Consider the following 17,269-nt stretch of genomic DNA (forward strand, 5'->3'; position numbering starts at 1 on the left):
TTCGAAGAGATCTAGCTTATTATTGTGTCCAATAACGATAGTCAAGTCACGTACCTACCAGGGCTCGAACCTGGGATCTTCCGAGTGCAAAGCGGACGTGGTAACCACTACACCATAGATACTTGGTTATTTTGAGTTTTCGAAGAGCTCTAGCATTATTATTATGTCCAATCACGATGGTCGAAACAAGTACTTCTGTATTTAACTAAAATTAACATACTTAGACTTAATTGTTTCTGATTAGACTAGCCGATCACACACCCTGAATACTTAATTGTTAAATTAAGAGTATTCCAAAAATAACTTCGCTCTAGTTTTTCAGTTAGAGGTGGTTAAATATCACGAAAAACCCCATGTTAATCTCCATAGGAAAATTGGTAAAAGCATGTAAATTTTGCTTTAACTTTACAATAGAGTATCAAGTCATATCTACAAGGGCCTACCGGCCCTGTAGAATACGTGATTCTGCTGAGTTTTAGAAGAGATCTAACTTTTTATTATGTCCAATGACGATGGTAAAAACATGTATCTACTAGGGCTCGAACCTGGGACCTTCCGCGTGTTAGGCCGACGTAATAACCACTACGTAATAGATAAGTGGCAATACAAAGTTTTGCAAGAGACCTAGATTGTTACTATGTCCAATCACGATGGTCAAAACATGTATCTATTTGGGCTCGTACCTTGGAACTTCCGCGTTTAAAGTGGAAGTCATAACCACTAAACCATAGATACTTGGTTGTTCTGAGTTTTCGAAGGGATCTAGCTTATAATTTTGTCCAATCACGCTTGTCAAAACATGCATCTACCAGGGCTCGAACCTGGGACCTTCCGCGTTATAGGCGGACGTGATAACCACAACACCATAGATACGTGATAATACAAAGATTTGCAAGAGATGTAGCTTTTATTATGTCCAATTTCGATGGTCAAAACATGTATCTACCAGGGCTCGAACCTGGGAACTTCCGCGTGTAAAGCGGACGTGATAACCACTACACCATAGATACGTGATTCTTCTGAGTTTTAGAAGAGATCTAACTTATTATTATGTCCAATTACGATGGTCAAAACATGTATCTACCAGGGCTCGAACCTGGGACCATCCGCGTGTAAAGCGGACGTGATAACCACAACACCATAGATACGTGATAATACAAAGATTGGCAAGAGATGTAGCTTTTATTATGTCCAATTACGATGGTCAAAACATGTATCTACCAGGGCTCGAACCTGGTACCTTCCGCGTGTTAGGCGGACGTAATAACCACTACACCATAGATACTTGGTTGTTCTGAGTTTTCGAAGGGATCTAGCTTATAATTACGTGATAATACAAAGATTTGCAAGAGATGTAGCTTTTATTATGTCCAATTACGATGGTCAAAACATGTATCTACCAGGGCTCGAACCTGGGACCTTCCGCGTGTAAAGCGGACGTGATAACCACAACACCATAGATACGTGATAATACAAAGATTTGCAAGAGATATAGCTTTTATTGTGTCCAATTACGATGGTCAAAACATGTATCAACCAGGGCTCGAACCTGAGACTTTCCGCGTGTAAAGCGGACGTTATAACCACTACACCATAGATACGTGATTCTTCTGAGTTTTAGAAGAGATCTAACTTATTATTATGTCCAATTACGATGGTCAAAACATGTATCTACCAGTTCTCGAACCTGGGACCTTCCGCGTGTTAGGTGGATGTAATAACCACTACACCATAGATACTAGTTTGTTCTGAGTTTTCGAAGGGATCTAGCTTATAATTATGTCCAATCACGGTTGTCAAAACATGTATCTACCAGGGCTCGAACCTGGGACCTGCCGCGTGTTAGGAGGACGTGATAACCACAACACCATAGATACGTGATAATACGAAGATTTGCAAGAGATGTAGCTTTTATTATGTCCAATTACGATGGCCAAAACATGTATCAACCAGGGCTCGAACCTGGGACCTTCCGCGTGTAACGCGGACGTGATAACCACTACACCATAGATACGTGATTGTTCTGAGTTTTAGAAGAGATCTAGATTATTACTATGTCCAATCACGATGGTCAAAACATGTATCTATCTGGGCTCGTACCTGGGAACTTCCGCGTTTAAAGTGGAAGTCATAACCACTAAACCATAGATACTTGGTTGTTCTGAGTTTTCGAAGGGATCTAGCTTATAATTATGTCCAATCACGGTTGTCAAAACATGTATCTACCAGGGCTCGAACCTGGGACCTTCCGCGTGTTAGGCGGACGTGATAACCACTACACCATAGATACGTGATTCTTCTGAGTTTTAGAAGAGATCTAACTTATTATTATGTCCAATTACGATGGTCAAAACATGTATCTACCAGGGCTCGAACCTGGGACCTTCCGCGTGTAAAGCGGACGTGATAACCACTACACCATAGATACGTGATTCTTCTGAGTTTTAGAAGAGATCTAACTTATTATTATGTCCAATTACGATGATCAGAACATGTATCTACCAGGGCTCGAAACTGGTACCTTCCGCGTGTTAGGCGGACGTAATAACCACTACACCATAGATACTTGGTTGTTCTGAGTTTTCGAAGGGATCTAGCTTATAATTATGTCCAATCACGGTTGTCAAAACATGTATCTACCAGGGCTCGAACCTGGGACCTTCCGCGTGTTAGGCGGACGTGATAACCACTACACCATAGATACGTGATTCTTCTGAGTTTTAGAAGAGATCTAACTTATTATTATGTCCAATTACGATGGTCAAAACATGTATCTACCAGGGCTCGAACCTGGGAACTTCCGCGTGTAAAGCGGTCGTGATAACCACAACACCATAGATACGTGATAATACAAAGATTTGCAAGAGATATAGCTTTTATTATGTCCAATTACGATGGTCAAAACATGTATCAACCAGGGCTCGAACCTGAGACTTTCCGCGTGTAAAGCGGACGTGATAACCACTACACCATAGATACGTGATTCTTCTGAGTTTTAGAAGAGATCTAACTTATTATTATGTCCAATGACGATGGTCAAAACATGTATCTACCAGGGCTCGAACCTGGTACCTTCCGCGTGTTAGGCGGACGTAATAACCACTACACCATAGATACTTGGTTGTTCTGAGTTTTCGAAGGGATCTAGCTTATAATTATGTCCAATCACGGTTGTCAAAACATGTATCTACCAGGGCTCGAACCTGGTACCTTCCGCGAGTTAGGCGGACGTAATAACCACTACACCATAGATACTTGGTTGATCTGAGTTTTCGAAGGGTCTAGCTTATAATGATGTCCAATCACGGTTGTCAAAACATGTATCTACCAGGGCTCGAACCTGGGACCTTCCGAGTGCAAAGCGGACGTGGTAACCACTACACCATAGATACGTGATAGTACAAAGATTTGCAAGAGATGTAGCTTTTATTATGTCCAATTACGATGGTCAAAACATGTATCTACCAGGGCTCGAACCTGGGACCTTCCGCGTGTAAAGCGGACGTGATAACCACAACACCATAGATACGTGATAATACAAAGATTTGCAAGAGATATAGCTTTTATTGTGTCCAATTACGATGGTCAAAACATGTATCTACCAGTTCTCGAACCTGGGACCTTCCGCGTGTTAGGTGGATGTAATAACCACTACACCATAGATACTAGTTTGTTCTGAGTTTTCGAAGGGATCTAGCTTATAATTATGTCCAATCACGGTTGTCAAAACATGTATCTACCAGGGCTCGAACCTGGGACCTGCCGCGTGTTAGGAGGACGTGATAACCACAACACCATAGATACGTGATAATACGAAGATTTGCAAGAGATGTAGCTTTTATTATGTCCAATTACGATGGTCAAAACATGTATCAACCAGGGCTCGAACCTGGGGCCTTCCGCGTGTAAAGCGGACGTGATAACCACTACACCATAGATACGTGATTGTTCTGAGTTTTAGAAGAGATCTAGATTATTACTATGTCCAATCACGATGGTCAAAACATGTATCTATCTGGGCTCGTACCTGGGACCTTCCGCGTTTAAAGTGGAAGTCATAACCACTAAACCATAGATACTTGGTTGTTCTGAGTTTTCGAAGGGATCTAACTTATAATTATGTCCAATCACGGTTGTCAAAACATGTATCTATCAGGGCTCGAACCTGGGACCTTCCGCGTGTTAGGCGGACGTGATAACCACTACACCATAGATACGTGATTCTTCTGAGTTTTAGAAGAGATCTTACTTATTATTATGTCCAATTACGATGGTCAAAACATGTATCTACCAGGGCTCGAACCTGGTACCTTCCGCGAGTTAGGCGGACGTAATAACCACTACACCATAGATACTTGGTTGATCTGAGTTTTCGAAGGGTCTAGCTTATAATGATGTCCAATCACGGTTGTCAAAACATGTATCTACCAGGGCTCGAGCCTGGGACCTTCCGCGTGTTAGGCGGACGTGATAACCACAACACCATAGATACGTGATAATACAAAGATTTGCAAGAGATGTAGCTTTTATTATGTCCAATTACGATGGTCAAAACATGTATAAACCAGGGCTCGAACCTGAGACTTTCCGCGTGTAAAGCGGACGTGATAACCACTGCACCATAGATACGTGATTCTTCTGAGTTTTAGAAGAGATCTAACTTATTATTATGTCCAATTACGATGGTCAAAACATGTATCTACCAGGGCTCGAACCTGGGACCTTCCGCGTGTTAGGTGGACGTAATAACTACTACACCATAGATACTAGTTTGTTCTGAGTTTTCGAAGGGATCTAGCTTATAATTATGTCCAATCACGGTTGTCAAAACATGTATCTACCAGGGCTCGAACCTGGGACCTTCCGCGTGTTAGGCGGACGTGATAACCACTACACCATAGATACGTGATTCTTCTGAGTTTTAGAAGAGATCTAACTTATTATTATGTCCAATTACGATGGTCAAAACATGTATCTACCAGGGCTCGAACCTGGGACCTTCCGCGTGTAAAGCGGACGTGATAACCACCACACCATAGATACGTGATTCTTCTGAGTTTTAGAAGAGATCTAACTTATTATTATGTCCAATTACGATGGTCAAAACATGTATCTACCAGGGCTCGAACCTGGGACCTTCCGCGTGTAAAGCGGTCGTGATAACCACAACACCATAGATACGTGATAATACAAAGATTTGCAAGAGATATAGCTTTTATTATGTCCAATTACGATGGTCAAAACATGTATCAACCAGGGCTCGAACCTGAGACTTTCCGCGTGTAAAGCGGACGTGATAACCACTACACCATAGATACGTGATTCTTCTGAGTTTTAGAAGAGATCTAACTTATTATTATGTCCAATTACGATGGTCAAAACATGTATCTACCAGGGCTCGAACCTGGGACCTTCCGCGTGTTAGGTGGACGTAATAACTACTACACCATAGATACTAGTTTGTTCTGAGTTTTCGAAGGGATCTAGCTTATAATTATGTCCAATCACGGTTGTCAAAACATGTATCTACCAGGGCTCGAACCTGGGACCTTCCGCGTGTTAGGCGGACGTGATAACCACTACACCATAGATACGTGATCCTTCTGAGTTTTAGAAGAGATCTAACTTATTATTATGTCCAATTACGATGGTCAAAACATGTATCTACCAGGGCTCGAAACTGGTACCTTCCGCGTGTTAGGCGGACGTAATAACCACTACACCATAGATACGTGATTCTTCTGAGTTTTAGAAGAGATCTAACTTATTATTATGTCCAATTACGATGGTCAAAACATGTATCTACCAGGGCTCGAACCTGAGACTTTCCGCGTGTAAAGCGGACGTGATAACCACTACACCATAGATACGTGATTCTTCTGAGTTTTAGAAGAGATCTAACTTATTATTATGTCCAATTACGATGGTCAGAACATGTATCTACCAGGGCTCGAAACTGGTACCTTCCGCGTGTTAGGCGGACGTAATAACCACTACACCATAGATACTTGGTTGTTCTGAGTTTTCGAAGGGATCTAGCTTATAATTATGTCCAATCACGGTTGTCAAAACATGTATCTACCAGGGCTCGAACCTGGGACCTTCCGCGTGTTAGGCGGACGTGATAACCACTACACCATAGATACGTGATTCTTCTGAGTTTTAGAAGAGATCTAACTTATTATTATGTCCAATTACGATGGTCAAAACATGTATCTAGCAGGGTTCGAACCTGGGACCTTCCGCGTGTAAAGCGGTCGTGATAACCACAACACCATAGATACGTGATAATACAAAGATTTGCAAGAGATATAGCTTTTATTATGTCCAATTACGATGGTCAAAACATGTATCAACCAGGGCTCGAACCTGAGACTTTCCGCGTGTAAAGCGGACGTGATAACCACTACACCATAGATACGTGATTCTTCTGAGTTTTAGAAGAGATCTAACTTATTATTATGTCCAATTACGATGGTCAAAACATGTATCTACCAGGGCTCGAACCTGGTACCTTCCGCGTGTTAGGCGGACGTAATAACCACTACACCATAGATACTTGGTTGTTCTGAGTTTTCGAAGGGATCTAGCTTATAATTATGTCCAATCACGGTTGTCAAAACATGTATCTACCAGGGCTCGAACCTGGGACCTTCCGCGTGTTAGGCGGACGTGATAACCACTACACCATAGATACGTGATTCTTCTGAGTTTTAGAAGAGATCTTACTTATTATTATGTCCAATTACGATGGTCAAAACATGTATCTACCAGGGCTCGAACCTGGTACCTTCCGCGAGTTAGGCGGACGTAATAACCACTACACCATAGATACTTGGTTGATCTGAGTTTTCGAAGGGTCTAGCTTATAATGATGTCCAATCACGGTTGTCAAAACATGTATCTACCAGGGCTCGAACCTGGGACCTTCCGCGTGTTAGGCGGACGTGATAACCACAACACCATAGATACGTGATTCTTCTGAGTTTTAGAAGAGATCTAACTTATTATTATGTCCAATTACGATGGTCAGAACATGTATCTACCAGGGCTCGAAACTGGTACCTTCCGCGTGTTAGGCGGACGTAATAACCACTACACCATAGATACTTGGTTGTTCTGAGTTTTCGAAGGGATCTAGCTTATAATTATGTCCAATCACGGTTGTCAAAACATGTATCTACCAGGGCTCGAACCTGGGACCTTCCGCGTGTTAGGCGGACGTGATAACCACTACACCATAGATACGTGATTCTTCTGAGTTTTAGAAGAGATCTAACTTATTATTATGTCCAATTACGATGGTCAAAACATGTATCTAGCAGGGCTCGAACCTGGGACCTTCCGCGTGTAAAGCGGTCGTGATAACCACAACACCATAGATACGTGATAATACAAAGATTTGCAAGAGATATAGCTTTTATTATGTCCAATTACGATGGTCAAAACATGTATCAACCAGGGCTCGAACCTGAGACTTTCCGCGTGTAAAGCGGACGTGATAACCACTACACCATAGATACGTGATTCTTCTGAGTTTTAGAAGAGATCTAACTTATTATTATGTCCAATTACGATGGTCAAAACATGTATCTACCAGGGCTCGAACCTGGTACCTTCCGCGTGTTAGGCGGACGTAATAACCACTACACCATAGATACTTGGTTGTTCTGAGTTTTCGAAGGGATCTAGCTTATAATTATGTCCAATCACGGTTGTCAAAACATGTATCTACCAGGGCTCGAACCTGGGACCTTCCGCGTGTTAGGCGGACGTGATAACCACTACACCATAGATACGTGATTCTTCTGAGTTTTAGAAGAGATCTTACTTATTATTATGTCCAATTACGATGGTCAAAACATGTATCTACCAGGGCTCGAACCTGGTACCTTCCGCGAGTTAGGCGGACGTAATAACCACTACACCATAGATACTTGGTTGATCTGAGTTTTCGAAGGGTCTAGCTTATAATGATGTCCAATTACGATGGTCAAAACATGTATCTAGCAGGGCTCGAACCTGGGACCTTCCGCGTGTAAAGCGGTCGTGATAACCACAACACCATAGATACGTGATTCTTCTGAGTTTTAGAAGAGATCTAACTTATTATTATGTCCAATTACGATGGTCAAAACATGTATCTAGCAGGGCTCGAACCTGGGACCTTCCGCGTGTAAAGCGGTCGTGATAACCACAACACCATAGATACGTGATAATACAAAGATTTGCAAGAGATATAGCTTTTATTATGTCCAATTACGATGGTCAAAACATGTATCAACCAGGGCTCGAACCTGAGACTTTCCGCGTGTAAAGCGGACGTGATAACCACTACACCATAGATACGTGATTCTTCTGAGTTTTAGAAGAGATCTAACTTATTATTATGTCCAATTACGATGGTCAAAACATGTATCTACCAGGGCTCGAACCTGGTACCTTCCGCGTGTTAGGCGGACGTAATAACCACTACACCATAGATACTTGGTTGTTCTGAGTTTTCGAAGGGATCTAGCTTATAATTATGTCCAATCACGGTTGTCAAAACATGTATCTACCAGGGCTCGAACCTGGGACCTTCCGCGTGTTAGGCGGACGTGATAACCACTACACCATAGATACGTGATTCTTCTGAGTTTTAGAAGAGATCCTACTTATTATTATGTCCAATTACGATGGTCAAAACATGTATCTACCAGGGCTCGAACCTGGTACCTTCCGCGAGTTAGGCGGACGTAATAACCACTACACCATAGATACTTGGTTGATCTGAGTTTTCGAAGGGTCTAGCTTATAATGATGTCCAATCACGGTTGTCAAAACATGTATCTACCAGGGCTCGAACCTGGGACCTTCCGCGTGTTAGGCGGACGTGATAACCACAACACCATAGATACGTGATAATACAAAGATTTGCAAGAGATGTAGCTTTTATTATGTCCAATTACGATGGTCAAAACATGTATCAACCAGGGCTCGAACCTGAGACTTTCCACGTGTAAAGCGGACATGATAACCACTACACCATAGATACGTGGTTCTTCTGAGTTTTAGAAGAGATCTAACTTATTATTATGTCCAATTACGATGGTCAAAACATGTATCTACCAGGGCTCGAACCTGGGACCTTCCGCGTGTTAGGTGGACGTAATAACTACTACACAATAGATACTAGTTTGTTCTGAGTTTTCGAAGGGATCTAGCTTATAATTATGTCCAATCACGGTTGTCAAAACATGTATCTACCAGGGCTCGAACCTGGGACCTTCCGCGTGTTAGGCGGACGTGATAACCACTACACCATAGATACGTGATTCTTCTGAGTTTTAGAAGAGATCTAACTTATTATTATGTCCAATTACGATGGTCAAAACATGTATCTACCAGGGCTCGAACCTGGGACCTTCCGCGTGTTAGGTGGATGTAATAACCACTACACCATAGATACTAGTTTGTTCTGAGTTTTCGAAGGGATCTAGCTTATAATTATGTCCAATCACGGTTGTCAAAACATGTATCTACCAGGGCTCGAACCTGGGACCTGCCGCGTGTTAGGCGGATGCGATAACCACAACACCATAGATACGTGATAATACGAAGATTTGCAAGAGATGTAGCTTTTATTATGTCCAATTACGATGGTCAAAACATGTATCTACCAGGGCTCGAACCTGGGAACTTCCGCGTGTAAAGCGGACGTGATAACCACAACACCATAGATACGTGATAATACAAAGATTGGCAAGAGATGTAGCTTTTATTATGTCCAATTACGATGGTCAAAACATGTATCAACCAGGGCTGGAACCTGGGGCCTTCCGCGTGTAAAGCGGACGTGATAACCACTACACCATAGATACGTGATTCTTCTGAGTTTTAGAAGAGATCTAGATTATTACTATGTCCAATCACGATGGTCAAAACATGTATCTATCTGGGCTCGTACCTGGGAACTTCCGCGTTTAAAGTGGAAGTCATAACCACTAAACCATAGATACTTGGTTGTTCTGAGTTTTCGAAGGGATCTAGCTTATAATTATGTCCAATCACGGTTGTCAAAACATGTATCTACCAGGGCTCGAACCTGGGACCTTCCGCGTGTTAGGCGGACGTGATAACCACTACACCATAGATACGTGATTCTTCTGAGTTTTAGAAGAGATCTAACTTATTATTATGTCCAATTACGATGGTCAAAACATGTATCTACCAGGGCTCGAACCTGGGACCTTCCGCGTGTAAAGCGGACGTGATAACCACTACACCATAGATACGTGATTCTTCTGAGTTTTAGAAGAGATCTAACTTATTATTATGTCCAATTACGATGGTCAAAACATGTATCTACCAGGGCTCGAACCTGGTACCTTCCGCGTGTTAGGCGGACGTAATAACCACTACACCATAGATACTTGGTTGTTCTGAGTTTTCGAAGGGATCTAGCTTATAATTATGTCCAATCACGGTTGTCAAAACATGTATCTACCAGGGCTCGAACCTGGTACCTTCCGCGTGTTAGGCGGACGTGATAACCACAACACCATAGATACGTGATAATACAAAGATTTGCAAGAGATGTAGCTTTTATTATGTCCAATTACGATGGTCAAAACATGTATCTACCAGGGCTCGAACCTGGGACCTTCCGCGTGTAAAGCGGACGTGATAACCACTACACCATAGATACGTGATTCTTCTGAGTTTTAGAAGAGATCTAACTTATTATTATGTCCAATTACGATGGTCAGAACATGTATCTACCAGGGCTCGAAACTGGTACCTTCCGCGTGTTAGGCGGACGTAATAACCACTACACCATAGATACTTGGTTGTTCTGAGTTTTCGAAGGGATCTAGCTTATAATTATGTCCAATCACGGTTGTCAAAACATGTATCTACCAGGGCTCGAACCTGGGACCTTCCGCGTGTTAGGCGGACGTGATAACCACTACACCATAGATACGTGATTCTTCTGAGTTTTAGAAGAGATCTAACTTATTATTATGTCCAATTACGATGGTCAAAACATGTATCTAGCAGGGCTCGAACCTGGGACCTTCCGCGTGTAAAGCGGTCGTGATAACCACAACACCATAGATACGTGATAATACAAAGATTTGCAAGAGATATAGCTTTTATTATGTCAAATTACGATGGTCAAAACATGTATCAACCAGGGCTCGAACCTGAGACTTTCCGCGTGTAAAGCGGACGTGATAACCACTACACCATAGATACGTGATTCTTCTGAGTTTTAGAAGAGATCTAACTTATTATTATGTCCAATTACGATGGTCAAAACATGTATCAACCAGGGCTGGAACCTGGGGCCTTCCGCGTGTAAAGCGGACGTGATAACCACTACACCATAGATACGTGATTCTTCTGAGTTTTAGAAGAGATCTAGATTATTACTATGTCCAATCACGATGGTCAAAACATGTATCTATCTGGGCTCGTACCTGGGAACTTCCGCGTTTAAAGTGGAAGTCATAACCACTAAACCATAGATACTTGGTTGTTCTGAGTTTTCGAAGGGATCTAGCTTATAATTATGTCCAATCACGGTTGTCAAAACATGTATCTACCAGGGCTCGAACCTGGGACCTTCCGCGTGTAAAGCGGACGTGATAACCACTACACCATAGATACGTGATTCTTCTGAGTTTTAGAAGAGATCTAACTTATTATTATGTCCAATTACGATGGTCAAAACATGTATCTACCAGGGCTCGAACCTGGTACCTTCCGCGTGTTAGGCGGACGTAATAACCACTACACCATAGATACTTGGTTGTTCTGAGTTTTCGAAGGGATCTAGCTTATAATTATGTCCAATCACGGTTGTCAAAACATGTATCTACCAGGGCTCGAACCTGGGACCTTCCGCGTGTTAGGCGGACGTGATAACCACAACACCATAGATACGTGATTCTTCTGAGTTTTAGAAGAGATCTAACTTATTATTATGTCCAATTACGATGGTCAGAACATGTATCTACCAGGGCTCGAAACTGGTACCTTCCGCGTGTTAGGCGGACGTAATAACCACTACACCATAGATACTTGGTTGTTCTGAGTTTTCGAAGGGATCTAGCTTATAATTATGTCCAATCACGGTTGTCAAAACATGTATCTACCAGGGCTCGAACCTGGGACCTTCCGCGTGTTAGGCGGACGTGATAACCACTACACCATAGATACGTGATTCTTCTGAGTTTTAGAAGAGATCTAACTTATTATTATGTCCAATTACGATGGTCAAAACATGTATCTAGCAGGGCTCGAACCTGGGACCTTCCGCGTGTAAAGCGGTCGTGATAACCACAACACCATAGATACGTGATAATACAAAGATTTGCAAGAGATATAGCTTTTATTATGTCAAATTACGATGGTCAAAACATGTATCAACCAGGGCTCGAACCTGAGACTTTCCGCGTGTAAAGCGTACGTGATAACCACTACACCATAGATACGTGATTCTTCTGAGTTTTAGAAGAGATCTAACTTATTATTATGTCCAATTACGATGGTCAAAACATGTATCTACCAGGGCTCGAACCTGGTACCTTCCGCGTGTTAGGCGGACGTAATAACCACTACACCATAGATACTTGGTTGTTCTGAGTTTTCGAAGGGATCTAGCTTATAATTATGTCCAATCACGGTTGTCAAAACATGTATCTACCAGGGCTCGAACCTGGGACCTTCCGCGTGTTAGGCGGACGTGATAACCACTACACCATAGATACGTGATTCTTCTGAGTTTTAGAAGAGATCTTACTTATTATTATGTCCAATTACGATGGTCAAAACATGTATCTACCAGGGCTCGAACCTGGTACCTTCCGCGAGTTTGGCGGACGGAATAACCACTACACCATAGATACTTGGTTGATCTGAGTTTTCGAAGGGTCTAGCTTATAATGATGTCCAATCACGGTTGTCAAAACATGTATCTACCAGGGCTCGAACCTGGGACCTTCCGCGTGTTAGGCGGACGTGATAACCACAACACCATAGATACGTGATAATACAAAGATTTGCAAGAGATGTAGCTTTTATTATGTCCAATTACGATGGTCAAAACATGTATCAACCAGGGCTCGAACCTGAGACTTTCCACGTGTAAAGCGGACATGATAACCACTACACCATAGATACGTGATTCTTCTGAGTTTTAGAAGAGATCTAACTTATTATTATGTCCAATTACGATGGTCAAAACATGTATCTACCAGGGCTCGAACCTGGGACCTTCCGCGTGTTAGGTGGACGTAATAACTACTACACCATAGATACTAGTTTGTTCTGAGTTTTCGAAGGGATCTAGCTTATAATTATGTCCAATCACGGTTGTCAAAACATGTATCTACCAGGGCTCGAACCTGGGACCTTCCGCGTGTTAGGCGGACGTGATAACCACTACACCATAGATACGTGATTCTTCTGAGTTTTAGAAGAGATCTAACTTATTATTATGTCCAATTACGATGGTCAAAACATGTATCTACCAGGGCTCGAACCTGGGAACTTCCGCGTGTTAGGTGGATGTAATAACCACTACACCATAGATACTAGTTTGTTCTGAGTTTTCGAAGGGATCTAGCTTATAATTATGTCCAATCACGGTTGTCAAAACATGTATCTACCAGGGCTCGAACCTGGGACCTGCCGCGTGTTAGGCGGATGTGATAACCACAACACCATAGATACGTGATAATACGAAGATTTGCAAGAGATGTAGCTTTTATTATGTCCAATTACGATGGTCAAAACATGTATCTACCAGGGCTCGAACCTGGGAACTTCCGCGTGTAAAGCGGACGTGATAACCACAACACCATAGATACGTGATAATACAAAGATTGGCAAGAGATGTAGCTTTTATTATGTCCAATTACGATGGTCAAAACATGTATCAACCAGGGCTGGAACCTGGGGCCTTCCGCGTGTAAAGCGGACGTGATAACCACTACACCATAGATACGTGATTCTTCTGAGTTTTAGAAGAGATCTAACTTATTATTATGTCCAATTACGATGGTCAAAACATGTATCTAGCAGGGCTCGAACCTGGGACCTTCCGCGTGTAAAGCGGTCGTGATAACCACAACACCATAGATACGTGATAATACAAAGATTTGCAAGAGATATAGCTTTTATTATGTCCAATTACGATGGTCAAAACATGTATCAACCAGGGCTCGAACCTGAGACCTTCCGCGTGTAAAGCGGACGTGATAACCACTACACCATAGATACGTGATTCTTCTGAGTTTTAGAAGAGATCTAACTTATTATTATGTCCAATTACGATGGTCAAAACATGTATCTACCAGGGCTCGAACCTGGTACCTTCCGCGTGTTAGGCGGACGTAATAACCACTACACCATAGATACTTGGTTGTTCTGAGTTTTCGAAGGGATCTAGCTTATAATTATGTCCAATCACGGTTGTCAAAACATGTATCTACCAGGGCTCGAACCTGGGACCTTCCGCGTGTTAGGCGGACGTGATAACCACTACACCATAGATACGTGATTCTTCTGAGTTTTAGAAGAGATCTAACTTATTATTATGTCCAATTACGATGGTCAAAACATGTATCTAGCAGGGCTCGAACCTGGGACCTTCCGCGTGTAAAGCGGTCGTGATAACCACAACACCATAGATACGTGATAATACAAAGATTTGCAAGAGATATAGCTTTTATTATGTCAAATTACGATGGTCAAAACATGTATCAACCAGGGCTCGAACCTGAGACTTTCCGCGTGTAAAGCGGACGTGATAACCACTACACCATAGATACGTGACTCTTCTGAGTTTTAGAAGAGATCTAACTTATTATTATGTCCAATTACGATGGTCAAAACATGTATCTACCAGGGCTCGAACCTGGTACCTTCCGCGTGTTAGGCGGACGTAATAACCACTACACCATAGATACTTGGTTGTTCTGAGTTTTCGAAGGGATCTAGCTTATAATTATGTCCAATCACGGTTGTCAAAACATGTATCTACCAGGGCTCGAACCTGGGACCTTCCGCGTGTTAGGCGGACGTGATAACCACTACACCATAGATACGTGATTCTTCTGAGTTTTAGAAGAGATCTTACTTATTATTATGTCCAATTACGATGGTCAAAACATGTATCTACCAGGGCTCGAACCTGGTACCTTCCGCGAGTTAGGCGGACGTAATAACCACTACACCATAGATACTTGGTTGATCTGAGTTTTCGAAGGGTCTAGCTTATAATGATGTCCAATCACGGTTGTCAAAACATGTATCTACCAGGGCTCGAACCTGGGACCTTCCGCGTGTTAGGCGGACGTGATAACCACAACACCATAGATACGTGATAATACAAAGATTTGCAAGAGATGTAGCTTTTATTATGTCCAATTACGATGGTCAAAACATGCATCAACCAGGGCTCGAACCTGAGACTTTCCACGTGTAAAGCGGACATGATAACCACTACACCATAGATACGTGATTCTTCTGAGTTTTAGAAGAGATCTAACTTATTATTATGTCCAATTACGATGGTCAAAACATGTATCTACCAGGGCTCGAACCTGGGACCTTCCGCGTGTTAGGTGGACGTAATAACTACTACACCATAGATACTAGTTTGTTCTGAGTTTTCGAAGGGATCTAGCTTATAATTATGTCCAATCACGGTTGTCAAAACATGTATCTACCAGGGCTCGAACCTGGGACCTTCCGCGTGTTAGGCGGACGTGATAACCACTACACCATAGATACGTGATTCTTCTGAGTTTTAGAAGAGATCTAACTTATTATTATGTCCAATTACGATGGTCAAAACATGTATCTACCAGGGCTCGAACCTGGGACCTTCCGCGTGTTAGGTGGATGTAATAACCACTACACCATAGATACTAGTTTGTTCTGAGTTTTCGAAGGGATCTAGCTTATAATTATGTCCAATCACGGTTGTCAAAACATGTATCTACCAGGGCTCGAACCTGGGACCTGCCGCGTGTTAGGCGGATGTGATAACCACAACACCATAGATACGTGATAATACGAAGATTTGCAAGAGATGTAGCTTTTATTATGTCCAATTACGATGGTCAAAACATGTATCTACCAGGGCTCGAACCTGGGAACTTCCGCGTGTAAAGCGGACGTGATAACCACAACACCATAGATACGTGATAATACAAAGATTGGCAAGAGATGTAGCTTTTATTATGTCCAATTACGATGGTCAAAACATGTATCAACCAGGGCTGGAACCTGGGGCCTTCCGCGTGTAAAGCGGACGTGATAACCACTACACCATAGATACGTGATTCTTCTGAGTTTTAGAAGAGATCTAACTTATTATTATGTCCAATTACGATGGTCAAAACATGTATCTACCAGGGCTCGAACCTGGGACCTTCCGCGTGTAAAGCGGACGTGATAACCACAACACCATAGATACGTGATAATACAAAGATTTGCAAGAGATATAGCTTTTATTGTGTCCAATTACGATGGTCAAAACATGTATCAACCAGGGCTCGAACCTGAGACTTTCCGCGTGTAAAGCGGACGTTATAACCACTACACCATAGATACGTGATTCTTCTGAGTTTTAGAAGAGATCTAACTTATTATTATGTCCAATTACGATGGTCAAAACATGTATCTACCAGGGCTCGAACCTGGGACCTTCCGCGTGTTAGGTGGATGTAATAACCACTACACCATAGATACTAGTTTGTTCTGAGTTTTCGAAGGGATCTAGCTTATAATTATGTCCAATCACGGTTGTCAAAACATGTATCTACCAGGGCTCGAACCTGGGACCTTCCGCGTGTTAGGCGGACGTGATAACCACTACACCATAGATACGTGATTCTTCTGAGTTTTAGAAGAGATCTTACTTATTATTATGTCCAATTACGATGGTCAAAACATGTATCTACCAGGGCTCGAACCTGGTACCTTCCGCGAGTTAGGCGGACGTAATAACCACTACACCATAGATACTTGGTTGATCTGAGTTTTCGAAGGGTCTAGCTTATAATGATGTCCAATCACGGTTGTCAAAACATGTATCTACCAGGGCTCGAACCTGGGACCTTCCGCGTGTTAGGCGGACGTGATAACCACAACACCATAGATACGTGATAATACAAAGATTTGCAAGAGATGTAGCTTTTATTATGTCCAATTACGATGGTCAAAACATGCATCAACCAGGGCTCGAACCTGAGACTTTCCACGTGTAAAG

General features: G+C 42.4%; 46 non-coding genes across 46 annotated transcripts; all 46 read right to left on the minus strand.

Annotated features, from left to right (window-relative positions):
• Window positions 1-49: 49 nt before the first annotated feature.
• On the minus strand, window positions 50-122 carry TRNAA-UGC (transfer RNA alanine (anticodon UGC)). Its single transcript has one exon. It is a non-coding gene; the product is annotated as a tRNA-Ala (tRNA).
• Window positions 123-800: 678 nt separating this feature from the next.
• TRNAY-AUA (transfer RNA tyrosine (anticodon AUA)) lies at window positions 801-873 on the minus strand. The gene has a single exon. It is a non-coding gene; the product is annotated as a tRNA-Tyr (tRNA).
• Window positions 874-937: 64 nt separating this feature from the next.
• On the minus strand, window positions 938-1,010 carry TRNAV-UAC (transfer RNA valine (anticodon UAC)). Its single transcript has one exon. It is a non-coding gene; the product is annotated as a tRNA-Val (tRNA).
• Window positions 1,011-1,075: 65 nt separating this feature from the next.
• Window positions 1,076-1,148, minus strand: TRNAV-UAC (transfer RNA valine (anticodon UAC)). The gene has a single exon. It is a non-coding gene; the product is annotated as a tRNA-Val (tRNA).
• A 243-nt stretch (window positions 1,149-1,391) lies between these two features.
• Window positions 1,392-1,464, minus strand: TRNAV-UAC (transfer RNA valine (anticodon UAC)). The gene has a single exon. It is a non-coding gene; the product is annotated as a tRNA-Val (tRNA).
• A 477-nt stretch (window positions 1,465-1,941) lies between these two features.
• TRNAV-UAC (transfer RNA valine (anticodon UAC)) lies at window positions 1,942-2,014 on the minus strand. Its single transcript has one exon. It is a non-coding gene; the product is annotated as a tRNA-Val (tRNA).
• Window positions 2,015-2,217: 203 nt separating this feature from the next.
• TRNAV-AAC (transfer RNA valine (anticodon AAC)) lies at window positions 2,218-2,290 on the minus strand. The gene has a single exon. It is a non-coding gene; the product is annotated as a tRNA-Val (tRNA).
• Window positions 2,291-2,355: 65 nt separating this feature from the next.
• Window positions 2,356-2,428, minus strand: TRNAV-UAC (transfer RNA valine (anticodon UAC)). Its single transcript has one exon. It is a non-coding gene; the product is annotated as a tRNA-Val (tRNA).
• A 203-nt stretch (window positions 2,429-2,631) lies between these two features.
• On the minus strand, window positions 2,632-2,704 carry TRNAV-AAC (transfer RNA valine (anticodon AAC)). Its single transcript has one exon. It is a non-coding gene; the product is annotated as a tRNA-Val (tRNA).
• A 615-nt stretch (window positions 2,705-3,319) lies between these two features.
• On the minus strand, window positions 3,320-3,392 carry TRNAA-UGC (transfer RNA alanine (anticodon UGC)). The gene has a single exon. It is a non-coding gene; the product is annotated as a tRNA-Ala (tRNA).
• Window positions 3,393-3,456: 64 nt separating this feature from the next.
• On the minus strand, window positions 3,457-3,529 carry TRNAV-UAC (transfer RNA valine (anticodon UAC)). The gene has a single exon. It is a non-coding gene; the product is annotated as a tRNA-Val (tRNA).
• A 339-nt stretch (window positions 3,530-3,868) lies between these two features.
• TRNAV-UAC (transfer RNA valine (anticodon UAC)) lies at window positions 3,869-3,941 on the minus strand. The gene has a single exon. It is a non-coding gene; the product is annotated as a tRNA-Val (tRNA).
• Window positions 3,942-4,144: 203 nt separating this feature from the next.
• TRNAV-AAC (transfer RNA valine (anticodon AAC)) lies at window positions 4,145-4,217 on the minus strand. The gene has a single exon. It is a non-coding gene; the product is annotated as a tRNA-Val (tRNA).
• Window positions 4,218-4,832: 615 nt separating this feature from the next.
• Window positions 4,833-4,905, minus strand: TRNAV-AAC (transfer RNA valine (anticodon AAC)). Its single transcript has one exon. It is a non-coding gene; the product is annotated as a tRNA-Val (tRNA).
• Window positions 4,906-4,970: 65 nt separating this feature from the next.
• Window positions 4,971-5,043, minus strand: TRNAV-UAC (transfer RNA valine (anticodon UAC)). Its single transcript has one exon. It is a non-coding gene; the product is annotated as a tRNA-Val (tRNA).
• A 478-nt stretch (window positions 5,044-5,521) lies between these two features.
• Window positions 5,522-5,594, minus strand: TRNAV-AAC (transfer RNA valine (anticodon AAC)). Its single transcript has one exon. It is a non-coding gene; the product is annotated as a tRNA-Val (tRNA).
• Window positions 5,595-6,073: 479 nt separating this feature from the next.
• Window positions 6,074-6,146, minus strand: TRNAV-AAC (transfer RNA valine (anticodon AAC)). Its single transcript has one exon. It is a non-coding gene; the product is annotated as a tRNA-Val (tRNA).
• Window positions 6,147-6,624: 478 nt separating this feature from the next.
• TRNAV-AAC (transfer RNA valine (anticodon AAC)) lies at window positions 6,625-6,697 on the minus strand. The gene has a single exon. It is a non-coding gene; the product is annotated as a tRNA-Val (tRNA).
• Window positions 6,698-6,899: 202 nt separating this feature from the next.
• On the minus strand, window positions 6,900-6,972 carry TRNAV-AAC (transfer RNA valine (anticodon AAC)). The gene has a single exon. It is a non-coding gene; the product is annotated as a tRNA-Val (tRNA).
• Window positions 6,973-7,175: 203 nt separating this feature from the next.
• TRNAV-AAC (transfer RNA valine (anticodon AAC)) lies at window positions 7,176-7,248 on the minus strand. Its single transcript has one exon. It is a non-coding gene; the product is annotated as a tRNA-Val (tRNA).
• A 478-nt stretch (window positions 7,249-7,726) lies between these two features.
• On the minus strand, window positions 7,727-7,799 carry TRNAV-AAC (transfer RNA valine (anticodon AAC)). Its single transcript has one exon. It is a non-coding gene; the product is annotated as a tRNA-Val (tRNA).
• A 753-nt stretch (window positions 7,800-8,552) lies between these two features.
• TRNAV-AAC (transfer RNA valine (anticodon AAC)) lies at window positions 8,553-8,625 on the minus strand. The gene has a single exon. It is a non-coding gene; the product is annotated as a tRNA-Val (tRNA).
• Window positions 8,626-8,827: 202 nt separating this feature from the next.
• On the minus strand, window positions 8,828-8,900 carry TRNAV-AAC (transfer RNA valine (anticodon AAC)). Its single transcript has one exon. It is a non-coding gene; the product is annotated as a tRNA-Val (tRNA).
• Window positions 8,901-9,240: 340 nt separating this feature from the next.
• On the minus strand, window positions 9,241-9,313 carry TRNAV-AAC (transfer RNA valine (anticodon AAC)). The gene has a single exon. It is a non-coding gene; the product is annotated as a tRNA-Val (tRNA).
• Window positions 9,314-9,790: 477 nt separating this feature from the next.
• TRNAV-UAC (transfer RNA valine (anticodon UAC)) lies at window positions 9,791-9,863 on the minus strand. Its single transcript has one exon. It is a non-coding gene; the product is annotated as a tRNA-Val (tRNA).
• A 203-nt stretch (window positions 9,864-10,066) lies between these two features.
• On the minus strand, window positions 10,067-10,139 carry TRNAV-AAC (transfer RNA valine (anticodon AAC)). The gene has a single exon. It is a non-coding gene; the product is annotated as a tRNA-Val (tRNA).
• A 65-nt stretch (window positions 10,140-10,204) lies between these two features.
• On the minus strand, window positions 10,205-10,277 carry TRNAV-UAC (transfer RNA valine (anticodon UAC)). The gene has a single exon. It is a non-coding gene; the product is annotated as a tRNA-Val (tRNA).
• A 340-nt stretch (window positions 10,278-10,617) lies between these two features.
• TRNAV-UAC (transfer RNA valine (anticodon UAC)) lies at window positions 10,618-10,690 on the minus strand. Its single transcript has one exon. It is a non-coding gene; the product is annotated as a tRNA-Val (tRNA).
• Window positions 10,691-10,893: 203 nt separating this feature from the next.
• Window positions 10,894-10,966, minus strand: TRNAV-AAC (transfer RNA valine (anticodon AAC)). The gene has a single exon. It is a non-coding gene; the product is annotated as a tRNA-Val (tRNA).
• A 340-nt stretch (window positions 10,967-11,306) lies between these two features.
• TRNAV-UAC (transfer RNA valine (anticodon UAC)) lies at window positions 11,307-11,379 on the minus strand. The gene has a single exon. It is a non-coding gene; the product is annotated as a tRNA-Val (tRNA).
• Window positions 11,380-11,582: 203 nt separating this feature from the next.
• On the minus strand, window positions 11,583-11,655 carry TRNAV-UAC (transfer RNA valine (anticodon UAC)). Its single transcript has one exon. It is a non-coding gene; the product is annotated as a tRNA-Val (tRNA).
• A 203-nt stretch (window positions 11,656-11,858) lies between these two features.
• TRNAV-AAC (transfer RNA valine (anticodon AAC)) lies at window positions 11,859-11,931 on the minus strand. The gene has a single exon. It is a non-coding gene; the product is annotated as a tRNA-Val (tRNA).
• A 203-nt stretch (window positions 11,932-12,134) lies between these two features.
• TRNAV-AAC (transfer RNA valine (anticodon AAC)) lies at window positions 12,135-12,207 on the minus strand. Its single transcript has one exon. It is a non-coding gene; the product is annotated as a tRNA-Val (tRNA).
• A 478-nt stretch (window positions 12,208-12,685) lies between these two features.
• Window positions 12,686-12,758, minus strand: TRNAV-AAC (transfer RNA valine (anticodon AAC)). The gene has a single exon. It is a non-coding gene; the product is annotated as a tRNA-Val (tRNA).
• Window positions 12,759-12,960: 202 nt separating this feature from the next.
• TRNAV-AAC (transfer RNA valine (anticodon AAC)) lies at window positions 12,961-13,033 on the minus strand. Its single transcript has one exon. It is a non-coding gene; the product is annotated as a tRNA-Val (tRNA).
• A 340-nt stretch (window positions 13,034-13,373) lies between these two features.
• On the minus strand, window positions 13,374-13,446 carry TRNAV-AAC (transfer RNA valine (anticodon AAC)). The gene has a single exon. It is a non-coding gene; the product is annotated as a tRNA-Val (tRNA).
• A 477-nt stretch (window positions 13,447-13,923) lies between these two features.
• Window positions 13,924-13,996, minus strand: TRNAV-UAC (transfer RNA valine (anticodon UAC)). Its single transcript has one exon. It is a non-coding gene; the product is annotated as a tRNA-Val (tRNA).
• A 202-nt stretch (window positions 13,997-14,198) lies between these two features.
• Window positions 14,199-14,271, minus strand: TRNAV-UAC (transfer RNA valine (anticodon UAC)). The gene has a single exon. It is a non-coding gene; the product is annotated as a tRNA-Val (tRNA).
• Window positions 14,272-14,474: 203 nt separating this feature from the next.
• On the minus strand, window positions 14,475-14,547 carry TRNAV-AAC (transfer RNA valine (anticodon AAC)). The gene has a single exon. It is a non-coding gene; the product is annotated as a tRNA-Val (tRNA).
• Window positions 14,548-15,025: 478 nt separating this feature from the next.
• TRNAV-AAC (transfer RNA valine (anticodon AAC)) lies at window positions 15,026-15,098 on the minus strand. The gene has a single exon. It is a non-coding gene; the product is annotated as a tRNA-Val (tRNA).
• A 202-nt stretch (window positions 15,099-15,300) lies between these two features.
• Window positions 15,301-15,373, minus strand: TRNAV-AAC (transfer RNA valine (anticodon AAC)). The gene has a single exon. It is a non-coding gene; the product is annotated as a tRNA-Val (tRNA).
• Window positions 15,374-15,713: 340 nt separating this feature from the next.
• Window positions 15,714-15,786, minus strand: TRNAV-AAC (transfer RNA valine (anticodon AAC)). The gene has a single exon. It is a non-coding gene; the product is annotated as a tRNA-Val (tRNA).
• A 477-nt stretch (window positions 15,787-16,263) lies between these two features.
• TRNAV-UAC (transfer RNA valine (anticodon UAC)) lies at window positions 16,264-16,336 on the minus strand. The gene has a single exon. It is a non-coding gene; the product is annotated as a tRNA-Val (tRNA).
• A 65-nt stretch (window positions 16,337-16,401) lies between these two features.
• On the minus strand, window positions 16,402-16,474 carry TRNAV-UAC (transfer RNA valine (anticodon UAC)). The gene has a single exon. It is a non-coding gene; the product is annotated as a tRNA-Val (tRNA).
• A 340-nt stretch (window positions 16,475-16,814) lies between these two features.
• Window positions 16,815-16,887, minus strand: TRNAV-AAC (transfer RNA valine (anticodon AAC)). The gene has a single exon. It is a non-coding gene; the product is annotated as a tRNA-Val (tRNA).
• A 202-nt stretch (window positions 16,888-17,089) lies between these two features.
• TRNAV-AAC (transfer RNA valine (anticodon AAC)) lies at window positions 17,090-17,162 on the minus strand. Its single transcript has one exon. It is a non-coding gene; the product is annotated as a tRNA-Val (tRNA).
• Window positions 17,163-17,269: the final 107 nt, after the last annotated feature.

The sequence above is a fragment of the Phalangium opilio genome, unplaced genomic scaffold, assembly GCF_054372755.1.
Source record: "Phalangium opilio isolate 3A_F unplaced genomic scaffold, DU_Popi_V2 ptg000100l_1, whole genome shotgun sequence".
In the NCBI taxonomy this organism is placed as follows: Eukaryota; Metazoa; Arthropoda; class Arachnida; order Opiliones; family Phalangiidae; genus Phalangium; species Phalangium opilio.